This window comes from Abramis brama (assembly GCF_963993115.1).
Source record: "Abramis brama genome assembly, chromosome: 1".
Lineage (NCBI taxonomy): Eukaryota > Metazoa > Chordata > Actinopteri > Cypriniformes > Leuciscidae > Abramis > Abramis brama.
In genome coordinates, this window is record NC_139963.1 from 63576645 (window position 1) to 63594381 (window position 17737).

The following is a 17737-nucleotide window of genomic DNA, read 5'->3' on the forward strand; positions in this document are numbered from 1 at the left end:
GCAGTGGAGTCATTCAGGTTCCTGGGCACCAACATCTCTCAGGACCTGAAGTAGGAGTTCCACATATACTTCCTTCACCAGCTGAAGAAGTTCAACCTGTCACAGGAGCTGCTGATACAAGTATACTCTGCAGTCACTGAATCCTCTGAGCACTGAGCACCAGAACGGCCAGGCATAGGAACAGTTTCTTCCCTCCGACAATCCACCTCATGAACAGTTAATGCCTCCACTTAACATGCGCAGTAAACGTGCAATACTTAAACACTATTTATACATTTATTTATTTAACACACCACACGTTTACGTTAGCTTGCATTTGTACATGCATACCTGTACATACCATCTATTGTCTATTTTTTGAATATTGTGTTTTGATCATTTATTTTAATCTATTTTTTGTATATTGTGTATTTTACTATTTCTGTCAGGTCCATTAAGTCAAGAACACACAGACAATAAAAATTATTTAAGAATTTTTATTGAATAGATTGCAAACAAGTTGATGTTCCTGAATTGAAATTTGGCGGTATGGCTCTGTTCAGGGAGTCCTGCAGGAGTACAGCAGCAGCAGCATTAGGGAACGCTCACACAGTTTAGGACTGTGAGAGCTAAAATATCCCCCCTGTGAACAGAGCAGGCAACATGACATAAAGCAAAATGCCACGTTATGCATAAGGAGGAGCTGGGGAGGTGGCGGGCAGCAGTAGCGAGCAGCAAGCATGTATGAGCAAACTGAATGTGCTTTAAATAGGGCACCTTGTTTGAGCTTTGGCCATTGAGCAGCAAGGGGAGTTAACCAGCTAATGCAGCTCAGCTGAAGCAGATCAGCTGGAGCAGATCAGCTGACGGGACAGTGTTGTTAGCAAATAGCATTAGCAGCGTCTTGACTACCTGGCCTTCCAGAACTGACGCTGACGCTCAATTTCTGTCAGGTCCATTAAGTCAAGAACACACAGACAATAAAAATTATTTAAGAATTTTTATTGAATAGATTGCAAACAAGTTGATGTTCCTGAAATGAAATTTGGCGGTATCCCTTACAGAAAAAACACATGAACTTCACATGTGCAAAAACTCATGTGACCACATGCACATGTGATTTTGCACATGTGAAATTTAACATGTAAAAACATGTGACTTTGCACATGTGAAATATGTGGATCACATGTGAAACATGTGTTTTGCACATGGGAAATGTGTGCTTTTGGAACATTTGCACATGTGATTGCATGTGAAACACATGTGAAACACATGTGATCACATGTGAAACCCATGAGCTCACATGTGAAACGTAAAATTCCCATGTGAAACCTATAATCACGTGAAACCCATGAGATCACATGTGAAACCCATGACATCACATGTGAAACCCATGACATCACATGTGAAACCTATAATCACATGTGAAACCCATGAGATCACATGTGAAACCCATGACATCACATGTGAAACCCATGAAATCACATGTGAAACCTATAATCACATGTGAAACCCATGAGATCACATGTGAAACCTATAATCACATGTGAAACCCATGAGATCACATGTGAAACCCATGACATCACATGTGAAACCCATGAAATCAAATGTGAAACCTATAATCACATGTGAAACCCATGAGATCACATGTGAAACCTATAATCACATGTGAAACCCATGAGATCACATGTGAAACCTATAATCACATGTGAAACCCATGAAACCACATGTGAAACCCATGAGATCATAAGTGAAACCTGAAATTCCCATGTGAAACCAATAATCACATGTGAAACGTAAAATTTCCATGAGAGACCCATGGAATAACATTTGAAACCCATCAACAATCTATGTTAAATCTACACCCCATGTAAACCTGCAACTTCATGTGAAACCCATGTAAAAATCATTCAGCAATATACCACAGAAAACGGTAGGCCTACCATGTTCTTTTGTAGGGCCTATAGCCATGTTTCCCAACATTAAAACAAATAATTCAAATTTAGCTTTTATTTCATTTCAAAATATGCAGTACAAATTGAATGTTTAAAACAAACAAAGCAAAACCAAATTAAAATTATACATTTAAAAAAAGCCTCTAAAACAATGATGTATAAGGGCGTGTGTGTGTGTATTGTGTGTTTGTGAACGTGTGTTGTCTCAGTCCTGTGTGTCTCCTTCAGCAGGCATCCTGTTTTGGGATAGAAAAACAATCAAAGATTAGGGTAGTGCAATATGTCTTTTCCTCACAGATATCACTGAACAGAGTGAAATCTTGGCAGATGAGTCTTTAACGCACCCTTTGGTTTTGAATGTACACACACAATGTATGTAAATGCAGTGAAGTGTTCTGGTCACGTGCCAGTGTTTCAGTAGATCTTGCTGTAGGAGAATTGACTGGCTTTTGTCAGAAAACTTGCAATGCCGACAGAGCATCACTTTGGCTACACCCTGATGGAGAAATAAAAGTACAATTGATCACAAAAAATTATAATATTTTTATAATATTAATAATAATTTGACGCTTATAAAATAAAATAATGTAACATCACTATATTAGTTAGGCCTGTTTCCTTAAATTTGTGATGAAACCAGAGTTGCAACCAATTTTACTCCATATTGTAACGTATTTATAATTGAAATACACATACAATGGCTATACAATACAAAGTGTTTGCACATCCCTGGCAGTTGGTTTGTAAAATATCTTCATTGTTTTGTCAGATATCTTTATTTTGTCTGAAGATATGCAGAGAAGTGTGTGTGTGTGTGTGTGTGTTGTTGTTGTTGCTGTTAATTAGGGATGCAACGATACAATTTTTTCAGAACCGATCCGATACCAAAAATTCTGAGTATCGGCCGATACCGATCCGTACCGATACCAGCACAGGTTTTTTTTAATCAAGTAGAATTTCTATAACTCTGTGTTGAACTGATAATAAGAACTGAAAAAAAGAAAACCAACAACAACAAAAAATATATGATCATAATCTGACATAAATGCTATTATAAACTAGATTAGTTGATAATTCAGTAAAATTTAGTCTAGAAAAATCACGAGTGCACAATAATTGTATAAAATCTGAACATTTTGTGAAAAAAAAAAAATGTTTAGTGGGGAACAAATTAGAGACAATAAGTGTAACACTAAATCTGGTAAAACTTAGCAATTAATAGCAATTATTTTATATCCTACTATAAAATTGAGACATTTTTTAACTGTATAGCACAGCTGTTTAATGAGGTAGCAACATATGATAGATAGGACAGAACAGGAAAGGCTATTAATAATCTTTCATAGCGTCCCTGTATTATGATATGAAAGGCTCCAATACAGTGCGGCACAAAGCGCTTTTATGCGCATCCCGAGCGCAGAATGATGCGCTTGAAGCAACATGAGTCACAGCGCACAGCGCGTCGAGTCCGCATTGAAAAGTTTCAAGCACAAAGAAAATACATATTGATGCGTAGTGTATTATACAGTAGCTATCTATGCAATAGTCTATTCAGCCTTTTCTTTTAACAGTTTAAAATCTCAGTTACTGTGCGTGTGAAGAACAAATAGTGCTCTGACTTTTCTCCAGTGTTATGATCTAACAGACACCCGGTAGAAAGTAACATGATTAAGGTACAGCAATAAAATCCAGCAAGATAAAGAGTTGTTTTATGCGAAACCATAGACCTTTATCTACAGATCAAGTATAATAATAGTAACATTGAATCATCTTGGAGAGAGTTTCATCGTGTTAACTGTCGTAACCGAACGCGACGCGCTGTTTGATGCTGAATGAAGAATGATTGACAGCCGCAGCTGAGAGAAACATTTACGTGATCTTGAATTTAACGACTTAAATATTCATTTATATCTCACATTATACTATATAATGGCTTCAGAACACTTATAATATTGTGCACAAAAATTTATGGTGCTTTATAATGTTTGTGTGCCTTTTGTGTGGCTTAACAATAACACAGAATAGTATACACACAATATCGGATTTGGATCGGCCTCGTCTGACCGATACCCGATCCGCCAAAAATGGCAGTATCGGAGCCGATATCGATACTGAGTATCGGATCGGTGCATCCCTACTGTTAATAAACTAAAAATAATAGGCCTATAATTTGATTAAAGGTGCTGTATGTAGGATCCAGCGGCCTCTAGCGGTGATGTTTCAGATTGCAACAACAGCGCTCGTGCTCGTGAAAAGCAATAAAGTTACAACTGTAGTCTTTCACATCAGATAACGTTAGCAAATGGTCGGCGTTAGCTGGCGAACTAATGATGTCTAACTTGAGCCAACTAAAGCACAAAATCACAATATATTTTACATGCTTTGAAGTATTGTTAGCTTACCTGTCCAAAAGAATGAAAGCCAACTCAAGGTCTGTTTTTATACCTAAAACAAAGCGGAGGTCTCTCCATAATTCAAACGCTCTGCCAATGTTGATCCGTGTTTTCGTCCTGAGTCGAACCGATTGACGTTTGGCCTGACGAGCTTCAGCAGATAATTTTTTTTGTTTGTTTTTTAATTTTTTTGGAGTCTGTGTTGTGCTGGAGGCAGGTCGTTTTGTGGTGTTATCAGACTCCATGTCGTTAGCTGCAGTGCTGTCGCAATAGACTGTATATAAAACGGAGAGGCTCGGGAGCGCGCATGCACGTCACATCCGGTGGATTTCGCAGAAAATCCGACCCGGAGACTTCACATAAAAATAGGAATACTGGCCTTCAGAGGTAATAGCAAAACGCGAAAAGTGGATCATTGTAATGTGTGATTACAACCCCTTCACAGACGGGCAATAAAAAAAGGATTCATTTTATAAAAAAAGTTACATACAGCACCTTTAAACAATTGAAAATATTACATTGTAATTCTATTAAAAAGAAAGAAAGAAAAATCCTACAGTTTTTTTTTTTTTGATGCTTAATTATGCATTAAATTCAGGTAGGCTACTGAGTCGCTGTCCTCAGTGCCGCAGAAAAGCGCCTACAATCAAAATCCTGGCGCCGCTAGTGCCTATCACATGTAATTTTGTAGCGAACTGTCTTGTGTGATTAAAGTTTTGAGCTTCAGAATTTCCAATAACATAGTGAGTTTTTAGGGAGCAAATGTTTCAGTGCACTGTAAGGATTTTGTGATATTTACCCAGAGTTTAGCACCTTGACTAGCTGGTTCAGGTGTGCTGGACTAGGTTGGAGTAAACCTCTGCATGTAAGTGGACCTTGAGAGACGATATTATATCTCCTGCAATATGTTCTGAACTTACAACACTGGTGTCCAGACCAAAGTTCTGCAGAGTTTCTGGTGATCCTGGATCAGCTGCTCAGGTCTGCTTTATTGGGTTTGGGAGCTAAACTCTGTGATCAGGACTAGATGGCAAACAATACTGTAAAGGGGAGAAGACAAACACTATTATTATGTTATAAATAACTTGTTCTGTGTTCATCTGCTAACCTGTACAAAGTATGCATCATGAATAAGTGGTATGAATTTGCTCTTTTAATAACACTGTTTTACTACATTAATACTAACTACAAACCTGATAAAAATGACTGGTGGGCAATGGAGGAAAGGCTTATTTTGCCCTCCAGGTCAAGTAACGTTACAGCTCGCTGCATCCTGATGTCACTTGATAACTATGAATTAACCATACAGTCCGTACTTTTAGGTTAAATAAATTAGATTATTTCCATTCATCCATTGACCAATTGTCAGCAAAACCTTTACAAAACTATCAAAATATCTCATCTACACATAATATGTGATTAAAAGCCCATACTTACAGCTCAAGTCTATAGTTAACCTAACTTAACGTTAAGTTACCTCAAGTTAGCCTAACGTTAGCTAACGGTTGAGATGCTAACGGACTTTTGCGAAGACACTAAGCCATTTCTATAAAGTAAATATTCAACGGAAGCGAGTCATTTACATGAAAGAAAGTCTCAGAAACACTTGTATGTACAATCTGTGTAATTTTATGGACTAAACTTACCTTAAAGTAGTTAAAACAACAGTGAGAGACGGAGTTTCACTGATTGTCAGTTGAGCTGCTGCCTCGTTTCCATGGTAACGCCCTCCGCTCCAGTTCAAATGCTGCTTGAATATTCAGCGCGCGCGCCCATTAAAACACGTAGAAGTCACGCAGCATTTACATACATTTTGAATTGATGGAGTGAATTATTTGATAATCAGCTAAAATATCCTGAAACTTGATACATTATTAAGTGGATAGTAGGCTTGTGGCCATCGCAAACTGTAAATAGAATGAAAATATAAAAGCATTGAAAACGTACAAGTCTGTCAGTTATATATATATAATAGGCTACATTATAATATAAAATATAGGCCTACCTTTAGGAATGGTAAACGCGGTGTGGAAACAAAATAGCAAAAACTACATGATATAATTATGAACGTTTTCTACACAAATTCACAGATGTGACACGAAGAACAAAGCTTTGTTCTAAGTATTTTTTTTTAATGTATTTCAAATCTATTAAATGTATTTCAATATTTAACAGTGCTTTATGTAACCCCTTAGTAGAATTTAACACCAGAAAAAGAAAAGGAGGAAAAATATCTACCGGGTCTGAGCTCACCAAATACAAATAAATCACAACTTATATTAATATTTGGAGTCCCGGGTTCGGGGTCTCACACCTTGCATTAACAAAAAAAAAATAAAAAAATTAATAATCTTAAATGTGTGTCTGCACTTGTTTAAATAGTTACCTTACAGTACTAACTGGACAAAAAAAAAAAAAATATATATATATATATATCTCTATATATATATATATAAGTAAATAAAATAAGAAATAAAATCAATTAATGAACAATAATAAAATGAATAAATGAAACAATATGTTCACTGAACAGTAACTGTATTCACTGTATCTTTTCTTTCACTTTCAATTCAATTCACACATCACCTGTGACCTGAGAATACTTTTGCCCCCTTTACAGATCACAATTTGAGAGCCAAATATATCATTCCTCAATGACAATCAAAGAAAACAAAATAATAAAAAAAAATAAAATAAAAAATAAAATAAAATAAATAAAACAAAGAATCAATCAGTTTGTGTGAATGTAATTGACTCAGTTCAGTTTGTGTGAATGTAATTGACTCAGTTCAGTTTGTGTGAATGTAAGTGACTCAGTTCAGTTTGTGTGAATGTAATTAACTCAGTTTGCGTGGAAGTGACTCAGTTCAATTCGTTTGAATGCGACTCAGTTCGAGTGGAAATGGAAGCGACTCAGTTCACGTGGAAATGGAAGTGACTCAGTACAGTTCGTTTGCATGTGAATGCCTACTACATTTCTTTGCAGGAATGAACGATGAACGAATCTTTCTTTTTTTTTCCTCGTGAAGGCAGAGTCCCAGATGACGCAATTCCTCCACAGTGGAATCCAGCGCTGTTCTCCCGCACTGCGCGAATCCTTCACAATCACGGAGCGTTGAAACAATCCACACTAATGCAATAAAACAGTTCAGACATCCATTTAGGAAAATATTGACAACGATGGTTTAGATTAATGATAGCCACACATGTGGCTCACATCTCTCTCTTCAATGAGCTGGCGCGTATGTGACGTCAGCACCCATCACGAAATGCATTTAACAGTCATAACTTTTCAACTCAAAACACTATTCCCATTACACAAATGTGCAAACAAGTTTTAACAAGTATACTTCTACAGCATAAACATTTTACATGTGTTCTATGGCACACTTTATACTCGATTACGAACAGCATTAACCATCCACATTTTCTTATATGAACAAACACCAAATTAAACATTATTTATGAAAATATGAAACAATTGTGACTTACCTAATGCAATAAAACAGTTCAGACATCCATTTAGGAAAATATTGACAACGATGGTTTAGATTAATGATAGCCACACATGTGGCTCACATCTCTCTCTTCAATGAGCTGGCGCGTATGTGACGTCAGCACCCATCGACGCAATGCATTTATTTTCATCAACCAGTGAAAACAAAATAATAAAATAAAATAATAATAAAAAATATGTCTGAACATTTCATGCATTAGGCTAGGCAAGGAAAAATATAGAATCAAAATAAAAAAAAAATCAAACATGAAAAATACATCAAAACACAGCCTCAATTAATTGGGTGGGTTACATCCTCCCCTGCTGAAACTCTGATGTCCTCATCAGATACTTAAGTTGGTACATGACCCACAAGGCTAAACAACAATTCGCTTTGAGTTTGTTGCACTCTCATTTGTTGTTGCATCATTTCAAGTACTTGACTAAAATAATTAGGTTTGGGTTCTACATGTACATTCTGCATCCCACATTGTGCTTTCCATACAAAATCTTTCAATTTACTTGGGGGTCTTTTCTCTCTTTGGGACCTCCTTAACTCAACATGAGAATCAAGTTTCACTTCAGCACTCAACTCATCGGGATGTACTGACACCTCATTAACATCATCCACTAAGGATGAGACATCTTGTTGGATTACAGTCTCATAGCCCTCTTCCACGTCTTCCTCAACAGATTCAGTGCCTTGCCAATCACCTTGGTGCATTTCAACTCCGTGCTCATTCGACAAACTGTGAGACACAAAAGGTTCAGAGACTTCTCCTTGCTCAGTCAACAAACTGGGAGACACGAAAGATTCAGAGACTTCTCCTTGCTCAGTCAACAAACTGGGAGACACAAAAGATTCAGAGACTTCTCGCAAGGCTGTCCCCAACTGAAACTCTGGGGCATATGGATTCAGAGACACATTGGGACCTTCAGTTTCCACATTCTCATCACAACATTCAGCCTCCATGTCCCCTTCCAACTCACGTTTACGCCTCCTGCGTGTAACTGCTCCTTCGACAGCCGGACCCTCATCAATCTCATCAGGACTGGTAGGAAGAAACCCACATGGGAGTAAAAGATCTCTGTGCAGGACACGCTCAGGGCCTTCGCAATTCTCAGGTTGAATGACATACACTGGGATCTCTGCATTAGGCTGCTTTACCACCACATAGATGGTGGATTCCCAACGATCAGCGATCTTGTGCTTTCTCCGGATGTTAACATTTCTTACAAGAACACGATCGCCAACTTCTACTGTAGCAGCAGTTACTTTCTTATCCCATCTAGCCTTATTCATCAACTGCCTCTTTTCCGCATTTTGAACAGCCAATTGATAAGCGTACTTCAGCCTTCGTTTCAACTCGCTGACATAATTAGTATGAGTTTTGGAATTATGCCCCTTTGGGTTAATCCCGAAACAAAGGTCGATTGGGAGACGAGGTTGGCGTCCAAACATCAGAAAGAAAGGAGTCTCACCAGTCGAATCATTCCTAGTGCAATTGTATGCATGCACTACAGGACGGACATATTTTCTCCAATGTTCCTTCTTTTTATCACTCAGGGTTCCCAGTAAATCCAGTAGGGTTCGATTAAATCTTTCTACTGGGTTTCCCCGCGGGTGATAAGGTGTAGTGCGTGACTTAACTCCAGCTAGTGTGCACAACTCCTTCACAAGCTCAGACTCAAAATTAGCCCCCTGATCACTATGTATTCTCTTAGGAAAACCAAAACTGCAAATCAGATTTTCCCACAACACCGAAGCCACAGTTTTGGCTGTTTGATCTTTAGTGGGAAATGCCCAAGAAAACTTAGTGAAAAAATCAGTAATGACTAATATGTTACGGGTGTCATTTGAATCCGGCTCTAATGAAAGATAGTCAATACAGACTAATTCCAAGGGAGAATAAGCTTTGATGTTCACTAGCTCTGCAGCTCTTTGTGCACGAGCCTTTCTCTTGATGCACCTCTCACAAGTCCTACACTTTCTCTCCACAAATTCTGCCATTTTAGGCCAATAAAATCTGCCTCTTGCGAGCTCCAGAGTCCTCTCATACCCCATATGCCCCGTTTCATCATGAACTCCTTCAAAAGCTCTATCTCTGAAACTCGGGGGAACCACCAGCTGCCTGTACTGTTGCCCATAGTGATCAGAGACCATACGATACAGCACACCATCTACTAAGTTTAGTCTGGGCCTTTCCCTCAGCATTAAACTCACTTCTTTGGATTCTTTGAGCCTATCTGAATGAGTTAAAGTTTCCCCAGACACCACAATGTCAATTACTCTTCTGATGGCTGTATCCTCTCTCTGTAACTCGGACCAATCTGTGGGAGTCATACTTGGTAAAGTAGTTTGTCCAGGCCAGTGCTCAGGTTCTACCAAATCATCAGGAACCACATCATCATCGCAAAGAAGCATCTCAACAGCGGGATTTGAGATGACTCTGCCTTCGAGCAGGTCTCCCTCCTCATACGGCTGTACGACATGAGTCTCGCAACACACCATATGTCGCAAACACACAGTTTTGATTGCTTGATGCTCAATGTTTTCAAACTCAGTTGCTGCACATTCTGCTCTGCTTATCAAGTTTGCTACTCGTTCATCGATCTGTATGGCCTCCGCATCATCCATAAGTGGGTTTTGAGGACGACGTGACAACCCGTCTGCATCGACATTAGTTTTGCCCGCTCTGTACTTAATATCAAAATCATACATGGACAGAGCCGCGAGCCACCTATGGCCAGCCGCATCCAATTTAGCCGTAGTGAGCACATACACTAATGGATTGTTGTCTGTTAACACGGTAAACTTTGTGCCATACAAGAAATCGTGAAATTTTTCACATACAGCCCATTTAAGTGCTAAGTACTCTAGTTTGTGCACTGGGTAGTTTTTCTCACTCCTAGAAAGGCCGCGACTGGCATAGGCGATCACTCTTGTCTTTCCATCTTGAACTTGATATAAAGCAGCGCCTACGCCAGTGACGCTGGCGTCAGTGTGTAGAATGTACGGTAACTTCCAGTCCGCAAAACCTAGAACAGGCGCAGTTGTAAGCTTTTGAATGATAGTGTCAAAAGCAACTTGACACTCATCATCCCATTTCCCAGCTAGGGATTGTGCTTTACTCCTAACACGGTAAGATGATATTGACCGTCCTCTAGTAGAAAATTCACCCTGTAATAACGCATTCAGAGGCTTTACTATCTGGGAGTAGCTTTCAACAAATCGCCGGTAATACCCAGCAAAGCCTAGGAATGACCTCAGATCTCTAACAGTCTTTGGGATGGGCCATTCTGTAAGAGCAGAAATCTTGTCTGGGTCAGGGTGTATACCCTGAGCGGAAATAACATGCCCTAGATATTTTACGGAAGTTTGAAAGAACTTGCACTTAGAAGGTGCTAACTTCAGCCCAAAAGCGGAGATACGTTGGAGTACTTTCATGAGCCTAGCCTCATGTTGTTCAAGTGTGTCAGAGAAAATGATCAAATCATCAAGAAAAGCTATAACTTCCTGCAAATTCAAACCAGCCATGACTTTCTCCATGGTTCTCTGAAAAGTTGCTGGAGAATTCGTCAGCCCTTGTGGTAAACGCCGAAACTGCCAGTTTCCAAACGGCGTAGTGAACGCAGTTTTGGGACGATCACTCTCTTCCACCTCCAACTGGTAATATCCACTTTTTAAATCTAGGACCGTGAACCACTTTGAACCTGACAGCAATGTAAAGGTCTCCTCGATCCTGGGAAGAGGATACGCATCTCCCTTTGTCAACTTATTTAATTTTCGGTAGTCAACCACCATTCTCAAGTCACCGTTTTTCTTCCTCACCAGTACTACTGGTGAAGCGTATGGACTATTAGATTCTTCTATAATCTCACTAGCAAGCAAATCTAACAAGTGTTTCCTCAAGTCCTCAAAATCAGCTGGAGAGACACGACGAGTTCGCTCTTTGAAAGGAACGTGCTCAATTAGCTCTATTCTATGTGCCACGCCTGAAACTCGTCCCACATCTAAATCGTGCTGGGCAAATGCACTTGATGCCTCACAGTTTATTCTTTCAACTATGCGAGCTTTGAGCTCCTCGGAAATGGGGGAGCCCTCAAAATCTAGAACCACAGGAGCGTCTGGCTTTACCATGAGACTTGCTATCAGGGAAGTGGTAGTTTGTGAAGCGCTAGTGTTATCAAAAACAGGCACAGACTTTATCCAGTCTACCACTGAACACTCAGCAAGCACTCCCTTTGGCTGCAAGGTTACACTGTGGTCTGAAACATTTCGAATGACTACTTTGACTTTATTTCGAGCTCTAGCCTCAGCTTGTATCAACTTACATTCCACGACTAAGCCACCTGGAATGTGGTGCATCAGTGGTTCGTCAATGATCATCGTCTTGCCCTGGCCAAAATCTTTAGCTCGGTACACTCCAGTCACTTCACACTTTTCCCCTTTACTGATTGTTACAGATTTCTTGCCCGACAGTCTAATGGGGGTGAGGCACTGTGCCCCTTTACAAGGTGTCGAAGTAGCATCACGATAAGCAGCCATCCAGTTTGTGCTAATGGGCATTTGCAGTAGGTATTCTTTTCCCTGCAGCATATTACAATCTTGTACAAGCTGACGGAGAACATTTGTACCCACTAACAAGGGCAAACGAGCATTGTAGGTTTGATCTGGACAGACCAGCGCTAGTACGGCAACCACTGCATCTGTCCCACAAGCAGACTTGGGAAATTGCACCTCTATTTCAATGTATCCAAGATAAGGGACTAATTGCCCTGCAGCCCCCTCAACCCGTAGTAGTTCTACCATGGGGGTAATACCCCTATGCTGTAAATACAGCTTGTAGAAAGATTCAGCTACACAAGACACCTGGGACCCAGTGTCGATTAGACAACAACACTCAATTCCGTCCACCCAAACCTTACTTTCCCAAGGTTCTCCAACTAAGCCCCTAGGAACCTGGTTTATCTTTTCTACGGAACCTTTTACAACTCCAGCCTCTGTTCGTTCCACAACAGAGGCTACTCCATGTTTAAATGAGCAGTGGGTGTTGTCACTTTATTTGGAAAGCTCCTTCGCTCGTGTCTCTGCACCAACTTTTTCTGCACCAAGGCTGCATTCACTGGATTAGTGCACTGTTGCAAATAATGAGAATCCTCACCACAGCGATAACAAAACCCACTCAAGGCCAGTGACTTAGCTTGAGTTTGAGGCACATGGCGTGATGGCTTCCCTTCTTTGCCCATTTTCTTGTTAGGCACAATTGACTGGTGTTGATCATATGGCAGTTTCTTCAATGAAGTTGGCTTCTGTGCCTTTGCTTTAGCCACCTCAGCTTCAAGCTCTTTAATGCGTTCTGTCAAAGCCCGATTGGCTTGTGTTTCCTCAGCGTTCACTGCAAATCCCTGATCTGCAGTAATATGCACTTGGCTCTGCGCTCTTACAGGAGGTATGCATAAATGGAGATTCATACGTTTCTCTTTAAGCAGTTTCTCATGCTCAAAAGACCTCAGTTTGAAAAGCAAGCTGGAATAGTTCAAGTCAGGCTGCACAGAATCTGATAGCAAATCTTTAAGACGCAACTGTGTTATCAGGACTTCATCCCAGCACCCTCTGATGAACTGCTTGAGAAGCAAAGTGTCAGAATGTTTGCCAACCACTCCCCTCTTTTCAACCACCTCCTGCATCAGGGAATGGAGTCGCCTCAAATAATCAGAGGGCTTCTCACCTCGGTTTTGGTGCGTTTCTATAAACTGGATGTACAGCTCATCTCCACCAGTGACACTACCATAAGCTTTTTCTAGCTCCTGCGCGTACGTTTCTGGTGGCGCATTTGTGCCTACTCCTAGGGCAACATTAAGAGCAGGGGGAAGGAGACTATCCAAAATATGCCTTCTCTTATGCCTCTCCATCAGAGAAGTGTCTGAGAGTAACTGCCTAGCATACAATTTCCACGTGATGAAATCAACTTCCCCATTAGGCTTGGGGCAATGTCCGGAAAACATTCTTAACTTGGGGGGTGAGGGAACATGTCCCTGGTAATCTGAGTCATGTTTCACCACATGTTCCACCACTACACGCTGTACGTCCTGAGGTATAGTGAAAGTGATAGGAGTTTCATGCGTTGCATTCCTCTCCACCGGAGGTGAATCAGCTCGAATCGCAAAAGACACTTTTGGGGCCGAATTGGCGACTACAGTAGGCGTTGCTGCTGGCATTACATTACCAAACTTTCTTGGAGCAGGGGTTGAAGTGGAAGGGCCCCTATCAGCACCATCAGCTTTGTGTGCAAGCTTAGTAGCAACCTGCTGGCTTAGATCATTTACATTTACACAGTGAAGTTGTGCTAAACTCTCTATTTGCACCAACAGCTGATCAGCCATATCATCCAAGGTTTGACCTGAATATTCTCTCTGTATTGGTGTTGGAGAGCTAGAATGAGGCTGCATATCTTCGATCTGTCTACCCTCTAGTGGCAAAACACCCCATACATTTTGGCCATCTGCATTCAAATATTCTTCTTCGGCTATTAAAGGGGTAGTAACCTCCTGAAATTCACAAAGAAGCTCTCCTGAGAATCTGTCACCTAACCACTCTATTTTCTTCACCTCATCAAGATGATCAAAACATCTCCTCACTTCCATGAGAGTAGTATTTGGATCTACTTTTGTAAGTATTACAGATCTTTCAGGATCAAAATTATGCTGCTTGCACAAGTCCATTGTGAGAGAAAAGAAAAGAACTGAAAGAAAAAAATTACTTTTAAAAAAAAATATTCAGAACAGTTAGGACTAGAACATGATTTTGTCAAACAAGCGCAGCCCCACGTTGGGCGCCAAATTTTTCTCTCTCTATTCTTGGATGTAACCCCTTAGTAGAATTTAACACCAGAAAAAGAAAAGGAGGAAAAATATCTACCGGGTCTGAGCTCACCAAATACAAATAAATCACAACTTATATTAATATTTGGAGTCCCGGGTTCGGGGTCTCACACCTTGCATTAACAAAAAAAAAATAAAAAAATTAATAATCTTAAATGTGTGTCTGCACTTGTTTAAATAGTTACCTTACAGTACTAACTGGACAAAAAAAAAAATATATATATATATATATATATATATATCTCTATATATATATATATAAGTAAATAAAATAAGAAATAAAATCAATTAATGAACAATAATAAAATGAATAAATGAAACAATATGTTCACTGAACAGTAACTGTATTCACTGTATCTTTTCTTTCACTTTCAATTCAATTCACACATCACCTGTGACCTGAGAATACTTTTGCCCCCTTTACAGATCACAATTTGAGAGCCAAATATATCATTCCTCAATGACAATCAAAGAAAACAAAATAATAAAAAAAAATAAAATAAAAAATAAAATAAAATAAATAAAACAAAGAATCAATCAGTTTGTGTGAATGTAATTGACTCAGTTCAGTTTGTGTGAATGTAATTGACTCAGTTCAGTTTGTGTGAATGTAAGTGACTCAGTTCAGTTTGTGTGAATGTAATTAACTCAGTTTGCGTGGAAGTGACTCAGTTCAATTCGTTTGAATGCGACTCAGTTCGAGTGGAAATGGAAGCGACTCAGTTCACGTGGAAATGGAAGTGACTCAGTACAGTTCGTTTGCATGTGAATGCCTACTACATTTCTTTGCAGGAATGAACGATGAACGAATCTTTCTTTTTTTTTCCTCGTGAAGGCAGAGTCCCAGATGACGCAATTCCTCCACAGTGGAATCCAGCGCTGTTCTCCCGCACTGCGCGAATCCTTCACAATCACGGAGCGTTGAAACAATCCACACTAATGCAATAAAACAGTTCAGACATCCATTTAGGAAAATATTGACAACGATGGTTTAGATTAATGATAGCCACACATGTGGCTCACATCTCTCTCTTCAATGAGCTGGCGCGTATGTGACGTCAGCACCCATCACGAAATGCATTTAACAGTCATAACTTTTCAACTCAAAACACTATTCCCATTACACAAATGTGCAAACAAGTTTTAACAAGTATACTTCTACAGCATAAACATTTTACATGTGTTCTATGGCACACTTTATACTCGATTACGAACAGCATTAACCATCCACATTTTCTTATATGAACAAACACCAAATTAAACATTATTTATGAAAATATGAAACAATTGTGACTTACCTAATGCAATAAAACAGTTCAGACATCCATTTAGGAAAATATTGACAACGATGGTTTAGATTAATGATAGCCACACATGTGGCTCACATCTCTCTCTTCAATGAGCTGGCGCGTATGTGACGTCAGCACCCATCGACGCAATGCATTTATTTTCATCAACCAGTGAAAACAAAATAATAAAATAAAATAATAATAAAAAATATGTCTGAACATTTCATGCATTAGGCTAGGCAAGGAAAAATATAGAATCAAAATAAAAAAAAAATCAAACATGAAAAATACATCAAAACACAGCCTCAATTAATTGGGTGGGTTACATTTACATATGTGAATATATTAATATTCACATGTGAATATATTAATAGTGCTGTTGTTTATCGGGGTCTACGGTGTTTAAACTACTTTGATGTTTAATGTTTTTATGGATGCATTATAGGCATATTTAATGTAGTAACTGTTAACAAATGTTCAGATATAGGTGTAATAATATTCAGCACAAGTTTTCAAGGAGATACAAACCACTAGGGAGCGCTTTACTGGATTTATGCCAAATCATGTAGGTAGATGCATGGTTTACGAACATAGGTGTTCACAAATAATGTATTTCTGGGATGTGCAGTGACACGTAACTTTGAAACTATTTCTACAATCTATTTATTCACTTGCTACAATAGACTTTAATTGTATTTATGCTATATTAGGGCTAAATGTGGTTTAAAACAGACGGACCAAACAAAGCCCAAATTTCAACGTCTATGTTTGGGCTAAATTTGGACCAAATCAGACGGACCAAACAAAGCCCAAATGTCAACGTCTATTTTTGGGCTAAATTAAGACTATGACGGGCCGACTTGATTCAGCCCAAAAAACAATGTCTTAATGACGTCTGGTGCTGGGTGGGCTTTCTCTCGACATGATTATGTATAACTTATAAAACATTTCTAATACCAATCACAAATACGTCTCAGGACGTAACAACACACAAAAAAACATTGAATATGTTTTACATTTTTGTCATTATTAAGTCTAAAATTTATCATTTATTACCTGGCACTTACCTGAAGTTAAGTATGACTGTGACAAAATGGGACAACTTCCCATTACAAAGAAGCTGAAAATGTACAGTATTTGTGATGTGGAAACATGATTCACATGTTAAAAATTATTTTACAACATGTGCAAATATATTTCACATGAGCTCCACATTATAACCTATAGAAACATGTTTTCCACATGTGCCACATGCTCCATTATGTTCACATGTGGTGAAATGTTGTTCACATGTGTTAAAATGTTGTTCACATGTGGTGACATGTTGTTCAAATGTGGTGACATGTTGTTCACATGTGTTAAAATGTTGTTCACATGTGGTGACATGTTGTTCACATGTGGTGAAATGTTGTTCACATGTGGTGAAATGTTGTTCACATGTGTTAAAATGTTGTTCACATGTGGTGACATGTTGTTCACATGAGAACACATGTGATCACATGAGGTCACATGTAATCACATGTGGAAAACATGTGATAACATGTGAAATTCATGTGTTTTTTCTGTAAGGGATGGCTCTGTTCAGGGAGTCCTCTGACCTTTCATGAGCACCATGAAATAGCAGAGAGTCAGAGGACAGCAGCAGCAGCATTAGGGAACGCTCACACAGTTTAGGACTGTGAGAGCTAAAATATCCCCCCAAACAAAACCACACCTGGCAGTCCTCTGAGATACAGAGGA

At 39.2% G+C, this 17737-nt stretch overlaps 1 long non-coding RNA gene across 1 annotated transcript; it reads right to left on the reverse strand.

Moving 5' to 3' along the window:
• Positions 1-1722: 1722 nt before the first annotated feature.
• On the reverse strand, positions 1723-6435 carry LOC311079267. Its single transcript, XR_014605375.1, has 4 exons — positions 5974-6435; positions 5248-5367; positions 2279-2430; positions 1723-2170 (listed from the first exon to the last, which is right to left on the reverse strand). It is a non-coding gene; the product is annotated as an uncharacterized lncRNA (long non-coding RNA).
• Between the last annotated feature and the right edge of the window lie 11302 nt (positions 6436-17737).